The sequence below is a fragment of the Rhineura floridana genome, chromosome 7 (assembly GCF_030035675.1).
Source record: "Rhineura floridana isolate rRhiFlo1 chromosome 7, rRhiFlo1.hap2, whole genome shotgun sequence".
Lineage (NCBI taxonomy): Eukaryota > Metazoa > Chordata > Lepidosauria > Squamata > Rhineuridae > Rhineura > Rhineura floridana.
The window spans coordinates 19,210,837-19,229,543 of record NC_084486.1 but is presented as its reverse complement, the minus strand read 5'-3'; the positions used below and the strand labels follow the sequence as shown (position 1 = coordinate 19,229,543).

Here is an 18,707-nt window from a genome sequence, read left to right as displayed (position 1 = left end):
TGGGGGCTTGGGTTTGTTTGGGTAAGCTTCATGGAACTCTCTCACCAATTCCAACGTGTGAATGTCTATAGCTGATTCCCAAGATCTTTGTTCTGGACTGTAGCCATGCCAGTGGATTAGACACTACAGCTTCCCTCTGTGCCAGTGCAAGTCGAGGATCTTCTCCACCTTATACTCCTCTGTCCATCACCCATGAGTGGTGGTGGTGGGGTGTCAGGTGCTCAGTTGGGGTCCAGCAGTTTCTCCAGGGTGAGCAGTGAGCAATGAAACACTGGGTGGATTTTCACGGAGGCAGGCAAGTGTAGACACAAGGCCACTGGGTTGATCTGTGCCTCTACTTCGAAGGGTTCCACCCTCCAAGCATCTAGCTTATGGCAGGGTAGTCACATTGGCAAGTTACACGTTGAGAGCCACACTTTATCGCCCACCTGTATCTTGGGACCAAACTGACAGTGTAGGTCTGCAACTTTCTTGTAGTTAGCTTTAGCTCTAACTAGTTGTTCCTGTAACAGTTGCTGCATCGCCTGCAACTCTTGCACAAACTCTGCTGCCGCGGGGACAGCGAGATTGGAGTTGCGGATGGGAAATGCGTGCGGGTGATAGCCACAATTGGAAAAAACAGTGTCTGTTGGGTAGACACATGCACATAATTATTATAGGCAAATTTGGCCAGGGGTAATGACGGCACCCAATTTTCCTGCTGATATTTGACATAGCAACGTAGGTATTCTAGGGTGGCATTCACTTTCTCTGTTTGCCCATCTGTTTGGGGGTGATGAGAAGATAACAACCTTAGCTCGTTCTGTAACAGCTGCCACAGGGCATGCCACAATTGGGCCATGAACTGGGGTCCCCAACCAAGACCAAACTGGTGGGGAGACCATGCAACTGGAAAACATGCTGAATGAATAACTGGTTGGGTTCTTTGGCTGTCCGCACACAGACACAGGGGATGAAATGAGCCGTTTTACTGAAGTCATCCATGACTACCAGAATAGTGGAATTCCTTTGAGAGGCAGATAAGTCCATGATAAAGTCTAGGGTCACCATTTGCCATGGACCCTCGGGTGTGGGAAGCGGCTCCAGTAACCCCATGGCACCCCAGGGAATGCTTAATCTTCATGCATGTAGGGTAGGACTGGACATACCTCTCAACATCATGCTTTACTCTTGGCCAGCAGAAGTCTTGCATGGCCACCTGTAAAGTTTTAAACACTCCAAAGTGCCCTGCTGTCAGGGAGTTGTGGCTCTGCCAAAGAACCTTGGCCCATCTCTCTCCTAGAGGCATATACAGGGCTTCGTAGTGGTAGAGCAACCCCCCTCTCTGAGAGAATCCTGGTGTGCAGTCCTGTGGTGGCTGCTCCAACTCCTGCACCCTCTCTTGGGTGAAAAGGTCTTGCTCTTGCACGTGGCACAGTTCCTCAAGCCATGGATTGGAGCAAGCTGCCACCACCAACTTTTCAGAGGGTGGTGTGACATAGCAGGGGCAAAGACTGGGCTTCATTGTACTCTGGCTTGCGGGACAGGGTGTAAGGCCAGCAATTATGCGCCTGAGGAATGTAGGTAATATGGAAATGGAACCTAGTGAAAAACTGCACCCACTGCACCTGCCATTGGTTCAACTTGCAGACCATCTGAGGACTCTAGATTCCGATGGTCAGTGTGGACCTCCTCCAAGAGGTGCCACCAGGTCTCAAATGCATCACGGATGGCTAGTAGCTCCTTTTCCCAGACAGTATAATTTCTTTCCACACTAGTCAGCCTTTGTGAGAAGTAGGCACAGGGCTGAAGCTCACACCCCTTTTTCATCTGGTTGTAATAACACCGCTCTGATGGCTAAGTCCAAGACATCCGTCTCCACCACGAAAGATTGATGGGGGTCTGCATGCTGGAGTATGGGTTCTGAGGCAAACAGCAACTTCAGTTTCTCGAACACCTGTTGAGCTGTGTTGGTCCAATGAAAGGGGCCAGGTCCTTTCAAGCAGTTGGTTAATGGGGCCATCATGTTGGAGAAGGTGGCGATGAAACATCAGTAGTAGTTGGCAAACCCCAGGAATCTCTGTAGGTTCTTTTTGGTTTTGGGAGGATGCCAAGAGAGTACACTACGCACCTTCCCTGGGTCCATCTTGACCCCCATGGGGAAAATCCAATATCCGAAGAAGTCCAGGGTGGTCAAGCCACACTTCTCAAGCCTGACATACAAATGATACTTTCTCAGGCTTTGTAACACTGTTTGGACATGTGCTTCATGCTGCTTTGGGGAGTCAGAGTAAATAAGGATGTTATCTAAACAGACTATCATAAAGTGGTCCAGGTAGCCTTGGAAGATGTCATTCATGAAAATTTGGAAGACAGCTGGCACATTCGATATTCCGAATGGCATGGCCAGGTAATCGAAGTGGCCATACCAGGTCTTGAAGGCAGTCTGCCACTCATCTCCCTCTCTGATCCTGACTAGGTTATGGGACTTGTAAAGGTAGGTAGTTTATAAAGACATAAAAGCCTGCTGGATCAGGCCATTCTCTTCTCACAGTGGCCAAACAGAAGCTCAAGGAAAGCATGTAATCACAACCTGAGTGCAGCAACACTCTCCCCACTTGCAATTCCCAGCAACTGCTAGTCAAAGGCATTTATTCCTACTCTCTGCTTCCTGTTTCTTAACCAGTTATTGATCCACAAGAGGACCTTTAGGAATGAAAATGTTTCTTGTTTTCAAAAGGTTTTTTTTTTGGTCATTCCTCTCTCCTGCCTTTACACTTACAGTAAGGACAACTTGATTGCTTTAATTTTTTATACTAATTGTATGCTGCTGGGGGGGTTAGTTTGAAAGGTGGCACAGACATCTGTGAAACAAATAAATTAACATATCCTAATACATTTAATATAAAATGGACATTGTTGACACTCCATGACCAAGTACTGGATTGCTGCTTCACATTTCACACACAAAATGACATCTGCGGGTAAGATACTTGTTAATTAAAACAGGATTTCAAGATTTTAAAGCCATCTGTTATTTTTTCAAAAAACACTTTCTTCAGTCACAGCAAAAATGTGCACAAATTAACTGCTTGTTCTTGATAGTGAGATGCATCTTAAGTGAAAGAAGCTATGCACTTTAGGAACATTCCTGGCAAATGATCCAAGATGGAGATCAGTTGCCAATAAACAGCCGAAACAAAAGGATATCATGGAGGTTGAATTCAAACGAGTCTTTAAGGTCTGAGCAGTTGTATTGCTCTTTGAATAGACCCTGATTAAAGGTAATAACAGTCTACTGATGAAATTAAAATCAGCAAATACACCATGATGTCATAATCATTTCAAAATCCAAAGCAGGCTTCCCATTCTATGTATCAAAACACAGTTAAGAACAACTGTGGATCTTTAAGAGAGCCATGTCAATGAAATTCAAACTTTTCATTTGTCAGGCAAGACTACTGTTCACAAACACACAGTTTGCACATACACAGCTGCTGTGTCCCATGTTTTTGACACTTTCAGTTTCTATTTCTCCACTCAGTATTCAGCGGCTGAATGCGTCTTACTATGTGATTAGAATGCAAACAGTATTTTGATAAAATTTGAAATAAGACAACGTTTTCAATGTCATTGTGACACTGAATTTTGTTTATTTTAGTTAAACATAAAGATTGCTCATTTTAGGAAGTGTAGCACAGTTAATTTACTTGTGTGTGTATTAAAAAGAAATGCTAATCTGCTGACTGGCCTTGTTTGTTTAAAGCTGTGCTTGCAAAATGAGATATTAGATTTAGTTGCAATATGCAGCTGTGTTTGTAGGAAAAGGTATCAGATATGAGTGAAACATCCAAGGTTGAAATGAGAAAAACAAGTGTGAATAACAACTTCCAAATATGGAGTTAGGAAGAAGATGGGCATGGATTAAAGTGATGTAAGGAAAATGAAAGTGATGTAGTTATGATGATAATGATGCTAATATAATTAACATATCAAATTTATTAAGAAGGCTGACTGTGCTCAGCTTAAATCAGAACTGGCTTGGCTGTTTCTCCACGTGCACGTGTTAGTAATAAATATACTCCTTCTCCATCATTGTTTCGTCGTTTTCTGAACTCTATTGGGTGAGTATTGGGAGCGAACTCAAGCCACCAGGATCCCTAAAAGGGACTGGGGCATTTTGTTTGTAACATCATCAAGCCAATATTTAATACAAATTTCTGCCTCAAAATTCAACATCTAAGTGGCTTAGACATTGCCTCGATTTAGGCAAGTAAAATCTCCTAAGCTGCCATATATTCTCAAACACCAAATATCATCTACCAATTACTATACACCATGGAATATCAGCTGTTAATGCTGTAAAACACTACATATCAGCAAATATAAAATACTGAAATAAAATATAACATAGGCCAAGGTCACACTGTGAAATATTCAGTGAATAGTTGGCCACTGTTTGATAATACCCGATGTATAAATTCAAATTGATATTTTGAGCAGAACCTTTGAGGATAAATTTGTTCCAGCTTTAACAGTGACCCATTTCCATGGGTAATTTAAAGACCAGCATCATTGTAGCAAACTCACTCCCATCAGTGATGGCCAACAAAGCCCACTTCTCTCAATTTACATTTAATTTATGTCTGAGGCATTTCTGTCTTTTCCCCACTGACTGCCATGCAGCAGGGTGAAGCAATCTTCTTCAGGAAGCACCATGATGGGGGTGGGGAGCAGGTATTGGAGTGGTGAGGAAGGTTCTTTAAAGTTCTGGCTATCAGGGGGTCCCATTTAAGACATAAAAATGTCTTTGACCAACACTGCCTAAGTTACCCAAAGACCATCCAAACTCAAACGGCTGAGGTGGTTAAGGCACATCACTTTCCAAAACTTTAGACACCTAAAAATATTTATTTATTTATTAGATTTATATCCCACCCTTTCTCCCAGTAGGAGCTCAGGGCTGCAAATAAAAGCACTAAAACACTTTAACACATAATAAAAACAGACTTTAAAATATATTAAAAGAAATCAACCATTAAAAACATATTAAAACAAAAATCTGTTAAAACATTTTTTAAAAAAGCTTAAAAAACATCTATTTTTTAAAAAAGGTTTAAAAACATATTAAAAAGCTATTCCAACATAGATGGGGATTGAAATAAGGTCTCTACTTAAAAGGCTTGTTGAAAGAGGAAAGTCTTCAGTAGGCGCCAAAAAGATTACAGAGATGGTGACTGTCTAATATTTAAGGAGAGGGAATTCCAAAGGGTAGGTGCCACTACACTAAAGGTCCGTTTCCTGTGTTGTGCAGAACAGACCTCCTGATAAGAAGGTATCTGCAGGAGGCCCTCATCTGCAGAGCACAGTGATCGACTGGGTATATAAGGTATAAGAGGTACGCCTGGCACCTGCATTACTATATTTTCGGTGCCAGGTAAAGACCTTTTTATGCTCCCAGGCATTTTAACTATTTCAATTTTTAATTTTCAATCTTTTTAAATGTATTTTGTTTTTAGTTTGTGATGTTTTGTTTTTCTATTTGTGTTTTGTATATGTTTTCGTTTTTACCATTATGATGTACTGTATTTTACCCTTGTTTGTTCACTGCCCTGAGAGCTATTTTGCTCTGGGCAGTATATAAATTGAACAAAATAAATAAAATAAAGATATGTGCAAGAGAAAAGCAACCACAGCATTTGTCCTGTTATCTGTTCACCACCTTTTGTTACTTCATTTTCAGCATCCACTGGCAGTCTACCTTTATATTCACACAGCTTCCTGATGGGTCCTGAGCCTGATTCTTTCTGATTTTTTCATTTGATAGCCTACTTTTAGGAAGGGGCAAATTGGTCTGGTTTGGGTCTGTGTTGCTTCTGTATATGCTCACTCTTAAATCTGTTCATTTCTATTTCCACATTAATCTACACATTACAAAAACCCAGAGAAAAATTAACATATAAAGGTGATTTCAAAACATGTTTTTAAATATATTTTCTTTCAAGGTATAAATATATCAACATGTTTCTCAAAACACACATTTTAAAATGCATTCTGATATTTTTTGTTTTAGCCAAGGAATGTCAGAACATTTGGTAAGTATGAAAATTGGTGGATAACTAAGTTCCAATACATCCATTATCTCGGAGATCAGATCAGGTAAGTTCATACTGGAATTCACAACAATCAAATTCCTTACGCACTCCTAGCACAGGCTTCTACTACTATTGTAGTTATACATCCCAAGAACACAGGAAAAATGTGATGAAAGAAGAAGAAACACAACTAATGTGAATAACAAAATATCTGTTAGTGGCTGTTTTATGTTGCAACTCACCTTGTATTACCTGGGTTCTTTTCTTCTTACTGCACCATTGTATCTTATAATATCTTGTAACCTGACTTGGGAATGGGGGATGTGCTTCATTTTTGTTCATCTATAAATGTTCTCTTAAGGCAAAACCCCGAAAGAAATTGAATTCAAAATAAAATAAAACTAAAAGCAGACCCCTATGCAGGGATCACATTTCTTTGTGTAAAATCCTGACAGATTTTGGTGGCAGCCAGAGCACATATGGCTACTAGGACTGCAGCAACAATCAATATAGGCAATAATGGCAACAAAAAGTATGCTCTGTTTCTTAGATGGTATTGTGGCCAGCTTCTTCATTTCTGTAATATTATTCACAGAAGGCTTTCTGTAAACATAAACCTTGTAATGTTTTACTGCACTTGAGGGTGCTCTTACAGAAAAGTCCAGCTGTCTCTTCAGTTTTAAAACTCTGAACAGGTGTTATCCACTTCAGCTCACTGCAAATGTCTGAAAGTTGCAAATCATTCTAAAAATTTCAAGGAGGAAAAAAGTACTGTTTGTCCTACTGGAGAAATCAGTAATAAATTTGTGGAATGACCTTCCCAGTGGAAGCATGACTAGTGCCAGCAAATTTTGGCATTTCAGTGCCTGGTCAAAAACTGTTTGCCCAGATATTTATGAAATGTTAGCCCACTGCTATAATTTGGTGCTGTGGTTTTGTAACTGAAATTTTAGTAGTGTTATTCTGTTTACCTCTTCTTAACTGTTGGAATTGCCCTTGGGTTTAATTATATTGTAACTTGCCCTAGGATCAGTTGATAAACAGACAAAAAACAAACCCTTAATAAATAAAATAAAATAAAATAAAAGGTCTGAATCCAAGAAATCCAATATTTACTTTGCAAGTACCCCAGAACACAATAGCCCTCCTCTGATCTCTCCCCTCCTTGCCATATGTCAAGGTTGAGGGAGTGAAGGCCAGTCTACCTGTCATGTTAAATTAATCACACAGGGCACATACATTTGTACTAGTTTAACAGTCATGGCTCTCCTCACCTTCCAAATGTTGTGATTGAGCTGAAAGCTGTAATTTCACCTTACAATTTCAATATATGGTACATCTAATAGTAAGACTGGTGAAAAAAGAGGGCAACTATTTCTGGTGTCCTAGCATCTCATTACTAATTGGTTTTTTTGCCCCCTAGATAATGTCTTTTCAAGCTAAGGTTAACTCCATCAAGATGTAATCTCCAGTTACTGCCAGGAACAAAGGTGGAAGCAGACAGATTTGAAACCCTCCAAAGCAATTCCACTCACCTTATCATTTTTTTAAAATGTTCCACAAAACTCATACAAGAGGTTTTTTTCACAACCAGGATCCTCCAAATTCTCCATGAATTTTATTTGAATCAAAATTGAATGGCAACAAGAAATGGGACTCATACATACTACTTCCCCTAGGGATGCTTGAGAAATGTGATATTAGCACATCCCTATTCAAAATGAACAGCCTGATCTACACCTCTCAGATTAATGTGTGGATCAAAAGTTAGCTATCCACCAGATTTTGCACTCCTCCAAAGGAGAACTGCAATTCTTAGCAGTTAAATGTATCAAAATATGCATTTTTAAAGAGAGAAAATAGACATTTAAATACATATTTTGAGAGAAATGGGAATAAGCATTAAAACACATATTCTTATACTCCGATAAAACCAACTGAAATTAATCTGAGTAGGACTAACGTTGGATACAAGCCTTATATTCTAACCTATAGGACTCAAAGCAAATGTTTTAAAGAAGCTCGAACCTAGTTAAAAGACCTAAATACATTTTTCAATACATATTTAGAGAGGATCTTTTTTCAAAAATGCAGTTTAATGTGGAAACAGAACTGAATTATGGATAAAAGCAATAAGGGCAGCGAAGAAGGCTTACTTTGCAGCTCTACTGCATCCTCAAGTAATCATCTAGCACAGCTCTTCAGGGTCATCCAGAATCTGGTCTGACCTGTTGGTGGGGATGGGCCTCTGGAGGCAACAGAAACCTCCTGTGACCGTTTGGCTTGTCGCTTTGAGGATAAAGTCACTTAACTCCTCAGTGATTTAGATGCTATCGTTATGGCTACAGTTCCAGCTGAGGTGTCAAATGCTATATCTTCTCCAACACTGTGGGATCAATTTCATTTTATAAGGTCTGGTGACGTGGACAGGGTACGTGCAGGAATGTGTCTAACTACTTGTCCTCTAGATCCCTGCCCATCACGGCCATTGAAATCAAGGAGGGCTGACTGGATGGGTTCAGGGTGTGGTAAATGCCTCTTTGTGTGAGGGGGTGGTGCCTGCCATCTTAAAAAGAGGTAGTAGTGTGGCCAATACTGAGAAAAACAAAACACCAGCCCTGGAGCCGATGGATTGTAACAACTATCATCCAGTCGCAAATACTCCGTTCCTGGGAAGATGATTGAGATGATTGTGGCAGAAAAGCTGCAGACATTCCTGGATGAGACTGATTAACTGGATCTATTAAAGTCTGGGTTCAGGGCTGGGTTTGGGACTGAATCAGCTTTGGTCGTCCTGATGGATTATATTTATGAGAGGACAGGGGAAGTGCAACCCTCCTCCTCAATCTCTCAGTGGCTTTTGATACCACTGATGATGGTATCCTTCTGGACCAGCTCTGTGGGATGGGTATTGGTGGCACTGTGCTGCGGTGGCTCCATTCATACCTACAGGCTTGTGTCCAGAGATTAGTACTGGGACAGTGTTCCTTGGCCCCCTGGTGTTTACACTATGGAATGTCACAGGGTACTATCTTGTCCCCAGTACTTTTAAACATCTATATGAAGCTGTCGGGAGTGGTCATCAGGAGTCTCAGAGCAAGGCACCATCAGTATGCTGATGATATCCTACTCTTTCTCTATTACATCTGAATCAGGAGAGGCTGTGCAAGCCCTGGACTGGTGTCTGCATGCAGCGGTAGATTAGATGAGGGTCAATAAACTGAGCTTGAATCCTGGAAAGATGTAGGTCTTGTGGGTGGGTGGGTTCTGTGTCCAGAAGATAGATCAATTGTCTGCCCTGGGTGGGGTTGCACTCCCTCTGAAGGAGCAGGGCATATAGTCCTTGATCCACTAGAGGCTCAAGTGGGCTCTGTGGCCAGGAGTGCTTTCTGCCAGCTTCAGCTGGTATGCCAACTGCAGCCATTCCTGGACCGTGGTAGTCTGACCGGAGTAGTCCATGCATTGGCAACCTCAAGACTTGATTACTGTAACATACTTTATGTGGGGCTGCCCTTGTATCTGGTCAGGAAGCTGCAACTAGTGCAGAATGCAGTGGCCAGCGTGCTTACAGGAGCAGATTACTGGCAACATGTTACCCACTGCTGAAAAACCTGCACTGCTTGCCAGTTTGCTTCTGGGCCAGGTTCAAGGTACTTGTGTTAATTCACAAAGCCCTAAAGAAATAGGGCCCACAGTATCTTAAGGACTGTCTGACTCCCTACGTTCTATCTCAATCACTTAGATCTTCTAATGGGGTACTTTTGGTGGTTCCCCACACCCCTGAGGTTTGGTTGGCCTCCACTAGGCACTAAGCCTTTAGTATGGCAGGCCCTGTCCCCTGAAACTCCCTACCGATAGAGGGTCAGCAGGAACCATCCCTTCTTTCTTTCAGGCATCTCTTGAAAACCACATTTTTAGACAGACCTTTTAACATGTTTTTTTCTTCCAACCAATGCAGTATTTGTTGATGCTTTTATTATTGTTTTTAATGATGTTTTTATTAGTTTTTAATTTTATAGTTCTTTTGTATGTTGTAAGCCGCCTTGATGTACTTTTATGAGTGTGGCTGATAAACAAATTCATAAACAAACAGTATTAAACTTCCCACATTCATCCTATTTTGAAGCCCACCATAGCAGAAACACTACACAATTGTGAGGTTGCCTTTAGCAGCTGAAACTCATCAGTGAAACCACATACTGCACAACCTTTTTTTCCAGCTGAATCACCTTTGCAAAAACATCTCACTGGGGGATGTTACAGCACCAGATAATAAATCTGGTAAAGTTGGAGTGGTGTTTCTCTAAAGTCCATTAAAAATCCTAACTTCCAACAATGGGGAGGCTATTAATAATGGTGCCACAAAACAGTCAAACACTCCTGTGCTAGACCACACATATTGATTGGTCGAAGGCTACTGATTGAGAGTCGATCATGGCTTACTTACTGAGAAGATGAAATGTTTCAGTTTGTCAGCAAGTATGTTAAATTGAATGTTCTCCTATTTCCCTGACAGGAAGTGGTTATTCATGTTTGCTGGCAAACAACAAGGAACTCTCTCTGTCTCCATGTACCTAAGAGAACATTTCAAGATTCCTCACTGCTTGTTTATTTAAGTTTATTTATTGTCCACGAGAATTGTTCTAGGCACATACATCATCAGCTAGCAGAATGTAAGTCTACATGGATATGAGATGCTCTAGGATATTTTTTTAAACTGCCAACTTCATGGATCATACTTTAACACCAATATCTTTGTGTGCGTGGTGGGGAATCTGAAGTCCCACTGAGTTCAGTGGATGTTTACTTCCAGTTAAGCATACATGGGATGCAGCCTAAACACTAGTGTGTTTTTTTTTTCCAAAATGAGATTGACAGAACATTGATTTCAGAATTATTGTTTAGTTTACTAAATAAAAGAGGTGCAAGTAAAAAAAACCCACAACTAATAGAGATTACCCATAGATTTCAGATTTCATTGTTCTTCACCAGTTACCTAGTCAATAGCTAGAACAGAGGTGGGGAACTTGTGGCCCTTCAGATGTTGTTGGACTGCGGCTCCCATCATCCTGGACCACCGGCCATGCTGGCTGGATACAATGGGACCTGGGAGCCAACATCTGGAATGCTACAGACAATGGTGGATGATGGGATGGCTCTGCGAGGACATTTGCACAGCACCAACCTCCCTGCTGCCTTGACCATCCCAATCTCTTTCCTGGTAAACAGCAGTGACTCTGCAGCCTGGAGGTAAGTGTCTCCACCCTACCCCCCATCCGCTGCGTTAGGCCACAGATTCCCTAATACTGAGCGAGTGGAACAAGATCATTGCTGTAGCAATTATAATTGGAAAAAATAAAGTTACACGTTCTCCAGCTACAGTGAGCAAATTTTTCAGCATTCTATGATTAGAGAGCCTGAACATTCTATTTTTCATAAAATCTAAACTGTTGAATCAGTAGGAAGTTTGGCATGGGAAATCTACTCATGAAGGGCTCAGTCCTGGGCCCAGTGCTCTTCAACATTTTTATTAATGACTTGGATGAAGAGGTGTAGGGAATGCTTATCAAATTTGCAGATGATACAAAAATGGGAGGGATAGCTAACACCCTTGAGGACAGAAACAAAATTCATAGGGAACTTGATAGGCTGGAGACCTTGGCTGAAAACAACAGAATGAAATTTAACAGGGATAATTGCAAAGTTCTACACCTAGAAAAAAGAAACCAATGCACAGTTATAAAATGGAGGATGCTTGGCTCAGTAATATTCCAAGAAGGATCTTGGAATTGTTGATCAAAAGCTGAATATGACCCAACAGTGTGATTGGCTGCAAAAAGGACAAATTCTATTTTAGGCTGCATTAACAGAAGTATAGTTTCCAAATCACGTGAAGTACTAGTTCCCCTTATTTGGCTGGTTAGGCCTCAATTTGAGTACTGCATCCAGTTCTGGACATTGCACTTTAAGAAGGAAGCAAACAAGCTGGAACAAGTTCAGAGGAGGGCAACAAGGATGATCAGGGGACTGGAAATAAAGTCCTATGAGAAGAGACTGAAAGAACTGGGCAGGTTTAGCCTTGAGAAGAGAAGACTGAGGGGAGATATGATAACACTGTTCATGTACGTGAAAGGTTGTCACACAGAGGAGGGCCAGGATCTCTTCTCAATCATCCCAGAGTGCAGGACATGGAATAATGTGCTCAAGTTACAGGAAGCTAGATTTTGGCTGAACATCAGGAAAATCTTCCTAACTGTTAGAGTGGTACAACAATGGAACCAATTATCTATGGAGGTGGTGGGCTCTCCAACACTAGAGGCATTCAAGAGGCACCTGGACAGCCAGGGCTGGCACCAGGCATGACTGGGCCCTTGGACACCAGCCTGCCCTGGCCCCGCAACGCCTTAGCGCAACACCCCCCATACAGGCAACATAGGGCTAAAAAGCATCAGTCCCTTAGGGAAGACCCACCACCATCTTGGGTGATGGCGGGCATTCATGCATAGCATTCACACTGACAGTAGAGGTAGTTGGGGTGTGCAGGCGGGCTTTTTGAAGCTTGTGCTGTCTGTACTGGGGGTGATGGTGCCTGGGAGCTCCCTCTCTGTGATTGTGGCAGGGTCAGGTTGCAGGACCCGACACTGCTGCACATCACGGAACAGGAGTGCCACACTCCCACCCTAAGGAGGAGTCCTTCAGGGCCACAGGAGCCCTCGGCCAGGGCCCAACCTGGCCTCCCTCTGGTGCTGGCCCTGTGGACAGTCACCTGTTGGGTATGCATTAAGTTGGATTCCTGCACTGAGCAGGGGGTTGGACTTGATAGCCTTATAGGCTCCTTCCAACTCTGCTGTTCTATTTCTATGTAGAATGACTGGAATTCTAGCAATTATAAAGGCTCTTCACAATATTTGCAACCATTCATTTTGACCACCCAAATTATTATTATTTTTTAATATAGATCATGTCAAAAATTCAGGGGTACTGCAAAATTTATGGCTTGGAGAAAATCTGTTATGTATTCCTAAAATCAAGAAATTCCAAAATTCCCATTTTAAAGCAGCCTAACTAGCACCAAATATCTCTGTTCAACAGTTTGAAGCTTCCTGGTGGAACCTGTTTCCCATCAAAAGAAAAAAATTCCCATTGCTGAAACAAGCAGGCTACAAAAATGTGTATTTCAAGACTACAGAAGGGGAGCTGCTAAATCCAGGTGACTTTGCATGTATAGTGTTGTTGTGTGTATTTGCATGTGACATGCTTCTGCATGTTATTGTGGGGATTTCTGTGTGATGTATTGGTGCATGTGACATGATCCTGTGTGTCTTAGGCTGCCATCCAATACATGTCTACTCAGAAGATAGCTCCAATGGGTTCAATGGGACTTACTCCCGGGTAAGTGTGTTATCGGATTGCAGCTTTAGAGTGTGACATATTCCTGCGTGGAAAATATTACTGCTCTTGCTTTTGTGTGACGTGTCGCTTTATGTGTTTGTAGATGCTACCCTGCTCCTTAATGCTTTGTGTGTGGCAGGCTGCTGTGTGTTGCTGCATGTGTTTGTATTTGCCATGCTGCCTTATGGTACTGCAGTTGCCTACATGTATCTTATTGCATGTTGCTGTGCTCCTCCACCGTGATGTGTGTATTTGCGTAGTGTACTCCTGCGCTGTTGTATATTTCTTTATTTTTTTAAAAAAATACCACTTAACACAATAAAACTCTCTAAGCAGTTTTCAATACAAATACCACAAAAATGCAAACAGCATTCAGTTAAATTGCCTTTTAAAACTTGATAAAAACAAGATTAAAATACGACTGTGCATATCACAAATAAAACTGAGCAGTGTACAAAACAATTTTGAAAAGTAATTGTCAGAGTCCAAGAAAGCTTGGGGAAATATTTTTTATGAGGTGTTTAAAGGTCATTTGTCTACACCTAGCAAATTACCTGAGACAGGGCATTGCAGAGGGTGGGTTCTATCACTGAAAAGCTTACGTCCACATTATCACCGAGTAACAATGTGTTGGTCACAAACAACCAGCTGGGCCTCCTCAGAAGATCCTAAAGATGAGGTAGAAACTGCAGGAGGGGAGAGTGCTCTTTTGCTTAGGACCTGCAGGCAGGCTTCCCCTAAACATCTGGTAGGCCACTGTGAGAACATGATGCTGGACTTGATGGGCCACTGGCCTGATCCAGCAGGCTATTCTTATGTTCTTATATCAATGTTATCATCACATACCAAAGTCTAATTGCATACATATTGCAGTGATGCTTGGGACCACACTGTGGCATGCATTCTGCAGGGAACCACCCATGAAGAAGATCCAGAAACTTCAAGTGGTATAAGATGCTGCTGTAGTGGTGGGCAAAAATCAGCAGAGCCATATCACACCTGTGCTGAAACATCTGTGCTACTGACTGATTTGAGTCCTATTAAATAATTAACACTTAAATAGACTATCTTCTGTGTATTTCAGGGTGCACCTCGTCCCATATGAATATTTTCAAAAATTGATGCCAGTTGATGAAGCCCTATGTCAGGTATCACGTATTTTGGATGCCAGAATGGTATGCACTAAAAGTAGGAGCTTTTTTCAGGGGTATCTCTAGAGCTCTGTAACGCTCTTCCATCTGTTGTCCATTTGGTTTCCCACTGGTGTCAGTCTGTGAACTGGACAGGACATTCATTCTGACAAGCATTTGGAAGTTGATTGGTTTTACTATGATCAAATTCCTGATACTGACTTTTTATCACTCAATATTAGATTGTTTAAATGGTCTATTTCTTTTAGTATATTTATATTTATTTATTTATTTAATTATTTTTATCTGTTTCCAAACCAACCAACCAATCAATCCTGGAAAGAGATAGAAGCACTAACCAGAAAAAAGGGGAAGGGAAGGGAAACAGCTAGGAAGAAATGGTACTGAACATAATTGAAAATACCTATTATCACAATCAAAACATTTGCCATGAATTATTTCTACCACCACTGCATCACTATTCTTGGTTTTAAAATCTAAGTGGAAGCAAGCTTGGTTCACTGCATTTAAAATCTAAGAAACATGCTTGGATCTCACAAATGGGGAAATATATAAGCCCTTTTTGGATATAGCCTCCACATTACTGTAACTGCATGAAGGGTGAGAGTGAGGCCACACCTGCTAGCCTTGCCAATCTGACCCTACCAGTACCACTATCCATGCAAAGAATGATAACATCTGTAAAGAGTAGCCTGCTGTACCCATGTAGGTTCCTCTGTGTTTGAAGGCCCTACATGGAAATCCTGGTCATATATGTCACCCCAGTGCATAAACAGAGAGGTGCAGAGACATGACAGTGAAGCCAGTGGGCATGACCCCCACTCTCCACCTCCACATGCTCAGTTGTTTGAAAGGAACACCCAAATAGGAGAATTTTACAGCTGTGACCATCTTAAATTGCCTTAAAAATGTGCTTGTATCACTTGTTCAAAGACCACATGATGACCTATACCTGAATGTGTGGACAGTCTCCTTGCATTGAGTCATGTGCGGTTATGGCAAATATTCCCACTTCTAACCTAGCTGGACCCAGAGACTATGGAGGATTCAGAACAGAGCTTGGAAGTAATTTGTTAGGAAAAACAAATTACTTGTAATTTATTACTTTTTTGAGGAAATTTGAGTGGGTAACTTCTTTACATTATGATTGTAATAGGAGTAATTTTATTATTTTTGAGGTGTAATTATAAAGTTTCCAGCATTACTTTTGGGCGTTACGGGGGGGGGAAGAGCAGGAGAAGTCTTCTGCTCCTCTGATTCATGGATGAAAGTCATACTGGGCTTCTGCACAGTGTCACTCTTCCCTCGTGCTCTGTGGGTATTTAGGAGGCAATGAGGGAGGAGGTGGAGAACGACACGAGGGTGGAGTGGAGAAAACAATTGTTTTAAAAATGGATGGTGGTGGTGAAGAATGGAGTGGAGGGAGAAAGCAGCTGGAGGGCAAGGATGTAAATGGAGGAGGAGGAGGAGACACCAGTGAAATGGAGATGAAGAACTGTGGAGATGAGAGATGACGATGTGTGTGTGTGTGTGTGTGTGTGTGTGTGTGTGTGTGTGTGTGTGTAAATACTGTGTTTGCACTTGTGTAAATACTGTGTTTGCACGAAGTGGCCTCCGCCACCCTCCCTGGCTACTTTACTGCACTTGCAGTGTTTAAACTCTTTTGCATCCCATGGGAAAATGTTTGCTTGGGCGGGTGTGCCTTAGATGGTGACAGGGAAGGGTCCAGGAGATGGCTGAGTGAGAGAGATGACGCTTGCTGGCTGAGAGTGTGTGTGTGTGGTTTTTTGCACTTGGTTCAGCACATGAAGCTCTGAGTGGTGGCCTCTCCCTCCCTCCCCTCCTTTCCTTCCTTACCAGCAGAGAGACCACCACTGCTAACTAGCTAGCCAGCCTGCCTCCCATACTCTAATTATGTTTGCTTGGGCAGGCAAGCCCTGCATGTGCCTTAGTTGCTGGCACGGGAAGTTTCTTCCATATAGTTTAGTTTTTAGTTTAGTCTATAGTTTATTTATATACCACTTTTTGGCCAAAAGGCCCCCAAAGTGGTGAACAACATATTAAAACATATTACGAAATAAAAATAAAAGAAATTGCATATGAAATAACCAGTAAAAAATATACAGTAAAAATACAATGCAACAAGACTGTGTGGAAGGGCAGCTGATCATGAGTGAAACACTTTTAATCCAGACATACAAACAGGGTGCTTGTACTCTAATCACATGCCTTATAATCCCTCCTTCCAGTAGAACTGTCCTTTTAAAAAGAAAAAGAAAATGGAGCTTGCAACCAAGTGGGATTTTTAAGGTGCCAACCGCATTGGGATTGTGAGCAGACTCAGGCAGCTGGCAGCCAGATCAGTGATACAAGAAACAATTTCCCCAGCAGCTGTAGCAGAAACAAGATGGCCAAGAAGACCAAGGCACAGATTGTGCACGGTTTCCGCTCCAACAGGAAATTCAGTAGATAGAAACCCACGAACATTGAGTGACTGAACCACAAGGTTGGGTTCATGGGCTTTGGGATGAGGAGAACAGGCAGCAACCACTGGAGGCAATACATGGTGTCTAGCAATCAGGGCGTCACAGTGATGGCAGCAATCTAAAATGGCAGTGTAAAACTTCTCTGTGCGTTCAGCTCTTCTGGAATCAGATGAGCAGGCTTCATAAAACCAGGTAGTAATATATGAGCAACTCTGCGCTCCTCACCATAGCACTGTCTCGCCTCCGGGCTGCTCTCCTCCATGGAGCTTGCGCTCCTTCTCCTAGTTCCTTCCTTCTAAAGTTTCAAAGCAAACCCATTTCAATCCATCCATGTGCCCCCCCCACTATAGGAAATTTTGTAATGGTGCATAGAGGTTTGTGCATAATTAATTAATTACCATTATTATTAATAATAATATTTTTAAAATAATCTTTATTAAGGAAAAGAAAATTACAAAGTAGTACTAAAATAATAATAAAAAGAAAAAAGGGAAAGAGAAAAAATGCTTTACATAGATGCATCTCATTCAGCTTATATATAAGAAGAGATATTACTAATGATATATAATAATCTCATGCAGTACTCCAGCCAACCTTGAAAATACCAACATTTTGGGGAGGACATATAAAGGGAGTCAGAGGGTAATGGCATTCAAGTTGCACATTAGGAAAGTAAATTTGAAAGATGATGTGCAAAATAAGTCTGAGGGCACTGCTTGAAGATGTGTGTTTATTTTTAATGTTATTTTAGGCTACTTAGATTTGCTGTAGCCAAGGCCAGTACCTTGTAGGCACTCCACTTTTCTAAAGTACCTTAAGTTTAATCGTAGTGATTAGTTTTGAGTAATGGTAATCAGTTCCTTTCAGAGCAACTGTAATTGTAAAGATTTATTACTTTTTGGGGCCATGAAACTAACTGTAATTTATTACTTTTTAAAAGTAATCTTCCAAGCTCCGATTCAGAGCTAATATTCATATTGATAATTCCTCCCAACCAAATGGGGCACAATTAAATCTGATACACAGGGATGATGGCCCACCCTCTGGTGCCACACTAAAACATCTCCAGCCATAAAACCATAATCTTCAAGCTTATCTCAAAGACATAATATCTCAGAGTGACTGCCGTCAGTTAAGAGCAATTAAATCACACTGATGTTATTATGTAGCTGAATATTATTGTATTTCTTTCATGTATTCAGATATATTGAGGGATGTACCATCTTATATTTTAGAACAGAATTTTTCTCTGACAATTGTGCTAAGCAGCAACTGTGCTAAGCAGCAATCTTGCTAGGAATGTTTCCTAAATTTATGATCTTCAAAGAAAAATTTAGTATAAATATTCCTTCATTTTAGTACCAAATCCTAGGAGAGGCTCACTAATGTTTGCATCTCCAGATAACCTTGTAAGATCCAGGTAACTAAGCAAGGTACCTCAGCTCTGCATCAAATAGGTCACATCTATGTGCTGTACCTATGCTATTTATCAGGATTTTAGATCTGTTATGCTTTAAAATATGTAATGCCTTAACCTGCTTTTATTTTGATTCTGTGCTGACTTTTATTCTTCCTTATGGAATGTTTAAATAGATTTATAAGTA

General features: G+C 41.3%; 1 protein-coding gene and 1 pseudogene across 2 annotated transcripts in view; both read right to left on the bottom strand.

The window, feature by feature from the left end:
- Positions 1-18,707, bottom strand: part of NRG3 (neuregulin 3) — a 1,022,346-nt gene that overhangs the window by 305,396 nt on the left and 698,243 nt on the right. The gene's annotated exons all lie outside the window — the stretch shown is intronic.
- Positions 384-17,182, bottom strand: LOC133388298 (bladder cancer-associated protein-like; annotated as a pseudogene).